General features: G+C 26.5%; 1 long non-coding RNA gene across 2 annotated transcripts; it reads left to right on the forward strand.

The window, feature by feature from the left end:
* Positions 1 to 2,290: 2,290 nt before the first annotated feature.
* On the forward strand, positions 2,291 to 7,697 carry LOC126548948 (uncharacterized). Of its 2 annotated transcripts, none has more exons than XR_007603068.1 (3): positions 2,291 to 2,475; positions 5,938 to 6,776; positions 6,968 to 7,697. It is a non-coding gene; the product is annotated as an uncharacterized LOC126548948 (long non-coding RNA). The 2 variants fall into 2 exon arrangements; XR_007603067.1 differs by lacking the exon at positions 2,291 to 2,475 and adding an exon at positions 5,144 to 5,587.
* Positions 7,698 to 7,900: the final 203 nt, after the last annotated feature.

Below are 7,900 nucleotides of genomic sequence, written 5' to 3' on the forward strand. Positions count from 1 at the left end.
TTCAATACTTATAGTTGTGTTCACACTATGTACCTATTATATTTACAAATATGTACATCACGTCTTAATATTAGGTAGACTTTAACCTTGACATTTTTTTCAATTATATTAATAATTTATCAAAATAAATAAAATCATCAAATACTTTTTTCTTTGAGTTAATATTTAATAATGGAGATCCAAAGTTTAAATAGAATAGGTACTTACATCATATTATGTATCCAACGAATCCATGTATGAATATTTTTTAGATGTTTTACTAAGTTATGTAACATTACTCTTTTCAAAAATGACGAAAAATATTTCAAAAAAAAAAACTACACTAAAAAAAATATTCTTAAAATTAGTCTTTTTTAAAGTAAGTTAGTATTGCATTTAAATGTGGGGGTTAATTATTTTGTTGGAAAATATTTTGTTCAAACGTTTATTTCGGAAATATATTTTCTCTAAACCATATTTATTTGGAATAGTATTAAAGTTGGAAAAACGTTGCATCGGTAGGTATTCACCTTTATTGTTGGAATAGCATTTTTTCAGAAAAAAGAACAGTTTGAAACTTTGATCATTATTAATTCAGCTACTTGTTTGTGGTTTGTGGTTTGTGCTAATGAGCTTCTATTTAAGTGGTTAGTGGTGAATTCAAGGGGGTCCTAAGAGCTCGCCCCCCCTCTTTAGGCTTTGCCTGTTATTTTTGAAAGGCCTAAGCCTAACATAAAATGCTAAATACGTATTGTGTTTAAAAATTATATAATATGATAAATTTCCCCCACTCCTTCTCAAAATAAAAATCCTAGATCTGCCATTATGGTCGGTGAAAAGGGGTGACATAATCTACCTAACCTTTGAAAAATTATGATAATTCATAATTTAATAATAATATACTATGATAATATATTATGATAAATTTAATTTTTATAAAGCTTAAATTTAAAAAAAAATTTTATTCCCTCCTAAAATGTTCCCTATGGATGTCCGTGTAGGGTATTTGTATTCGTCGTGTATCATCGTTCGTCTTGGGTTGTTATTTAACAAAATAAATACATTTTTTTATGTATTTATAAAACAGGCATCAAACCATTGGGCGATGATGGAAGTTTAAATTCAATAAACAATTATTTGCATGTTTTTAAATTAGTTGAATAGCTTTTATTTTTTAAGACATGCATGAAATTACGGGTTCGATGGAAGACATTTTTCATTCCCTTATTAAAGTATTGAACTACAACAATAACTTATTTATTTTTATTAAAATAATTATTATATTATTACGAGTTTATAATTTTTATAGTATTTGTTGAGACATTGTTAAAATATTTATGATTTTAGGTTTGTTGTGTTATACATTTCAAAAAGTTCTTTGTAGGATGTCAGCGCACTATTTGTTTTCTCTCTCTGGCCCACGCCCAACATAGACAAAACGCATTTACCTACGCAGAACCATTTTTTCTATGTTTTTAAGTAATCTTAGAGTAAAATCACCGATAACAAAAAAGATAGATAATAATATTTTTGAGGGAATGACATATCGATTTTATATTTTATTGTTATTTGACTTTCAAAATAAACAAAATAATGTTGTAAATTTAAACGATATTTAAATTGTTTTGAGACCATATTTTGACAAATCGATATGTTATTCCCTCAAAATTATTATTCTATATCTTTTTTATAATGAGTGTGTTTATTCTAAAATAACTTAAAATTATAGAAAAAATGGTTCTGCGTAAATGCGTTTTGTCTATGTTGCGCGTGGGCCAGAGAGAGAAAACATATAGTGCGCTGACATCCTCTTAATTATTATTATTTTTTTTTTTCATTACAAAAGGCTAAGAGTTAAATAATAACTATTAAGTTCTTAAAGTTTTATAAAATGAGACGATCGTAATATTTTTTTATTTAAAAATTAATAGTTTCATTAAAAATATATAAAAATTGTTAAATTTTTATAGCTAAGGCTTGACAATTTAATAGGTACCTTCTGTTTCTTAATAACGAGACACATTGAAACCAAAACTATAAAAAACCATCTTAACATATTTAAACTATGAATAACGATGTTCTTTAATTTTTTTTTTTAAATTAAAAAACATTATTTATGGGAATTATAAACTTTTACAACCATTATAATTTTTACTATTATACACAAAGAAATTTCCAAGATTTTTAAGATTTTAATGTTATTGATATTAATTTACACATTTACCATAATTTTGTATCAAGAATCTATTCATATTTTTTTACGACAAGGTGGTATTTTGTAACTCAGAAGTTAATAGCAATAATAGCAGATTGGTACTTAATAATATGATATTAATATTTATAAATACAACGTTACGTAATAATAAGATATTAATATTTATAAATACAACGTTACTTAATAATAATGGAAAAATCATGAAAAAAACTGGTGACACTGCGACAAAGTGACTCAACATGGTTAAAGCCATCTACTTTGGCCATTAAACTTAAAATCGAGTGAGTAATAAACATGATAATATATAAAATCAATATTACAATTTTATTATATTAAGACCCTTGTTTAAACTAGATTGATACAATTAACTCATCTATATCTTAAATGTAACATAATGTACAATATTATCGATATATACTGAAAATTGTATTTATAAGGTACATATGGAAGTTAAAATGCCATTTTCGTAAAGCATGATAGTACACCATGTTAATAGCAATGTTGGTGGCGCAACCGGAGGGGTTAAGGGGTTGTAAACCCCTTTCCTCGAAATTTCTCCGAGGTCTTGTATAATAACTTATATAATACATATAGATATGTATACGATATATATTGTGATAATGTACCCCCCTCCCCCCAAATTTTTTTCTAATTGCTCCACTGAGCAATATTAAAATAAATATTAAGGATTATATTATGTAGAATTTTGTATTGTACTGCTATTAAATAAATAATATTTATTAGTGATATAAAATATGTTATAAAAATTAATTAATTTATAAATAATGTAACGATTTTATTAGGTACAAAAATAGTAGGTATCTAATACTAATTTAAATATATATAATAGATAATAGATAATTTATGTAAGTTCACATTTTCATAATAAATATTAACAATTTTAAAATTTTAAAGTTATTATAATACAGTGTGATTATGGCTCTGCCGGACTGCTTAGAATAAAGATGTTTGCAATTTATTAAATAATAAATATGTTTTTGTGTTCAAATGAATACCTACTCAGTATCAAATCTTAATCAAATGCTGAATTTATACTGAAAGATCATATATTTAATTTAGGTTTTTAAAATTTTTGAAAACATTGATATATTATATAGGTGCCTATATTATTTATCATAGAATCATTAAAATTAAAATGTTTTAAATAATAATACACTATTACCTATAGGTAGGTACTTAATATCTTAGAATTATTGACTATTATTCAAAAGTGAATAGATTATTACTTTATAAAACTATTAAACTTTAACTCTTTTGTATAAGTAAGGACATAATTTGGTTATGGGTCCATATGGTTATGTACTAACACAGCTAAGTATGCTATTACGAAAAAACTTTTTGTAATTAATAAATTATTATTAAGTAATACTAACGTAGGTATAAACTATTTATTTTAATCATCTGCTCACTCATAACATTCCTAGTATTTGAATAAAATCGAAAAATAATTATTAAATTAACTTATAGAAGTTAGATTTAATAATTAAATCAAATTATTTATATACGATGTTAAGACACCAGGCTAGATAATCAAAAATATCAGTATCTAGGCAATTTTCTATTAGAAGTCAGAGGAAAATGTTTTTAGTCGCTTTTTACTTTGTGTATCCACTTAACTTTCGTTACATAAATTGTTAGGGACAAATAGGTATTTTTAAAAAACAATCTTAGAATTTAATATTTTATACTACTATTAACAATATTACCTATTATTATGTGAACATCGAGATATTAAGTTCAAGTTTGAGGCTGCAACTTTTACTATGAGGGGGGGGGGTTCTCGAGGCTAGTTACCAAGGTAACGCGATTGCCATTAATAAAGATAAGAAAAATATAATTTAAAAAATACTATACAGTTCGTGGAAAATGTTTTTCCGAAAAACTATTTTTCCGATGAAATGCGTTCTCGACGATTTATAGTTCATGGGAAATATATTTCCGATCAAATACATTTAGACAAAATATGTTTGTGATACAATTTGTTTCCAAAAAATAAATTTCTAAATGTACATTACAATACATTTCACAGTTAATTCCTGAAATCCTGAATAAATATAATTCTGAGAAATACAGTTCGTGGAAAATACATTTTCAACCAAACATGTAGGTACCTGTCAACGTTTAACACACCCGCTTGCGCCTACTTTTTCAAAGTTAAATTTCATTATAAATTATATGCATTGAATCTGTGTGATTTTAATTCATTATTTTTATTTTTTCAATCAACAACAAACATTAAAATTTACTATACAACATATAAATTAATTTACCTATAAACCTATTCATACTTTTTCGCCTACAGTTATTTTCCGTCAGTTATTTGAATAAATATTCACCTAAACATATCACATTTTGGGTAGATTCGCTTGAATGGTCTATGCTCACATATTTTTTAAAAACATATTTGATTAGTTATTAATTGGTGTAAATGTTATGTATATATTTTATACAAATTATCATCATCATCACTGACGTTTACAGTTCTATTAATGTCGTTGCCTCTCAGCTAAACTTTAAGATCCTCTTAACTACATCTATCCACTTATTCATCAATCTATCTTGAGGTCTTTTCGCTTCCGGTTTCGATTCCATAGCTGCTCTAATGGTTTCTTTAAGCTATAATATGGCCCAACCAGTGAATTTTTGTCCTTCCATTATGTAACTAATGACTGGTGCCAAGCCCAGTTCTTCCTGAATTTTCTTGTCGGACTTCCTTCTCCGTTCATCAGTACTTCCGTTGGATTTCTGAGTCTTAAGTGTGTCTACTTTGAGATTTGCCCTTTTCCTTCAGCTTTTTATAACCTATTGAATTAATTCTTAATGTTGCTATTATCAGAAAATGGTCTGTATTACAACTGGTGCATATAAGACTTCTTACGTCCGTCGTGCACAATCTGAAACGCTTTTGTATCAGTACATATCAGTCAATCTGTTTGGTTTTCAATCTATCTAGTGATTTTATTGTTACGCTGTGTAACGTTTCGCGATGGAAGGTTGTACTACTTGTATAACCTCGTACTTGGATGCTGAAAATTCTATAACACTATATAAGGTCATTGTCATGGACCATGGCCAAGGTCATGTATGCTTTCACTTTCTATATTATTGAGAGGAGATGCATTTCTTTCCCCCACACTTAAAGTACAGATCTCCTACCACAATTTTTATAGAATTTCCTGTCTTGCGGGTCCGCAGAGACGTGTACACATTCACTTATAATAGATCTATTGGTTCGCTATTTGTTCTCAACACTGCAGTCCTTTCCAAAACTGGTCTAAATTCTTAAATATATAATACCTTCAGCTTATGTTCAGAAACACCACTCGCATAATTATTCTTGTCTACCCCTAAATACTCTACTATAGATAAAAGGTAAAGTGTTTTATTTTTATATTTATCATATTGTGATTATAATATATATTATGGAATTTCAGAAAAATATATGTAGCAAGTCACTAAGATCTTCCTATAATTTTATTATAGTTGCAAAAAGTTTTTTTATTATAGAAAAATGCAATACCTTAAACAGTAAAATTAGACCGACGAAAAATAGAGTACTTTTATTTTAATTACATAATATTTTTATTTTTTTTTTAATACATATTTATTTATACATAGCAGTATTGAAATTTACAAAAACAATTCAAGATAATATATTTTAATATTTCACTGTATTGTCTATCGACTATCACTAAGGATATAATTTTAATTTGTTTTGATAGTCGAGCGGCACCCGTACACATCAAGCGATTTTGACATAGCTTTCGAACATTTGCTAAATTGGAGCACCCAAAATTAAACAGTCACATACAAACTACAAATAACTATGTCCACAGTTTTACACCAGAGTAAAATAAAAACGTTCAAATCCATTGAAACACGCTGGTTTAATTTTTAGCGTTTTGGACGCGGCTGTACCTAAAATGAAGCAATGCATTTTCCACGTAATTATTCACACTGGGAGTTTGCGACGTCGCGTTTCACTATTTATTCAGTTAATTTATTCTAATTATTAATGAATTATTATTACGCATATTGTGCATATAATATTTCAGTTTTAATACAATTATATTTTTCTTAAAAAAAAAAAAATAATAAAAACACTTGTTGTATACACAAAAAGTTTGACATAGAACTTTTTTTATTAGGATTTAGAAGTGTACAAAGAAGAAAGTATTTGGATGGGACATAATTAAGTGTTTTATACATAATAATTATACAATAACCAATAAAAAAAAGTGGTTAGGTGATTGCCGATTTGCTGTACCCTGTACGGTGTATAGGTATCAAGTGGGTCGCTGTGATGGATGTGTTTAATTTAAATTCAATGAAACATATTATAACATCATTGTATACGAAAAACGATTCTGAGCAAAGACGATCTGCGAGCCTATGAATTAATTTTAGCTATTTCAGTTTATATTGTTATTAGACAAAATAATTTATTTTACTATTAGTTTGCCTGCAGGTTTTAAGAGATAATATAATATAATATATGTTAAACAACTGCAGCGGAGTGCCCTGCGAATCATTACAACAGCTGCCAACTATATATACCATGGTAAATATATTTTAGGGCCGTGTACAAAATTACAGATAAAACAAAGAGTATAGAAAGAGAAAATATTTTAGAAATAGAATGATTATTTTTAGTTCTTGAACATAATCTTACATTATACATTATGTTATATTACATTGTAGGTATGTGTTTTAAAAAAAATTGAGCACTATTTTGACTAATTATTTTTATAGATATGGAGAAATAGAAATCCTGTTCCGAATGGCATAGCAAAAATCAAAAACGGAAATAGCACAACATAATTTGATTTGAAAATACAAAAGAACTTTATGTAAGAGATGGTTATAGACAATTGACTGAAATTATCGTAAATTATATAATGATATATATTGGTATTAGTTACATAGTACGCACACATAATATTTACATAGAAATATATTTTTTTATTAATACATGTTAAGTATATATTTTTGTAGAAATTACAGAAAGAATTTGAACTAGAATCGGTGTTGAAAAACAAATTGAGTCTTTAAATCTGTCTTAAAGCAACCCCGTTGTTGCTCAAAGACTAAAGGTAGAGAGATTAATTGAAGATATGAATAACACACAATTATTTAACCATACTTAAACGAAATGCAATTGTGTATTTGCTTTTTTATATATATTATAGTAATTATCACTATGAAGTAATATGACTGTATCATATATAACAAGAAACGTTTGAGTCATCATTTAAATTTCAAAGTAAGTAATAATGCTATGAAACAATAACACAGTCAATATTATATTATGATATTTATTTATGGTTATGGTTTATATTAAAAAAAAATGATAAATTATTCCATTAAGATCGGGTTTGGAAGTAATTATAAGTTTATAATTTATGTATAGTCATTAAACATCTAGGTATGTCTATCCACATTTATTTTCTGGTTTAGTATTAATAAACAAAGACATTATCAATAGGCTAATGCAGCGGTTCTCAAACTTTTTTTTTTTGGTACTATTTGGTGTATTATTAATCTGCAATCATGTACCACTAATCAATCAAAAGAGAACAATGGAATGCTTTACTTTTTAGTTAAATGCATTTATTTTAAATAATAAGACAGTAAAATACTACAATATAATTGTTTTTATTTATAGGTTTTTTTAAAAATAAGATA

The sequence above is a fragment of the Aphis gossypii genome, chromosome 1, assembly GCF_020184175.1.
Source record: "Aphis gossypii isolate Hap1 chromosome 1, ASM2018417v2, whole genome shotgun sequence".
In the NCBI taxonomy this organism is placed as follows: Eukaryota; Metazoa; Arthropoda; class Insecta; order Hemiptera; family Aphididae; genus Aphis; species Aphis gossypii.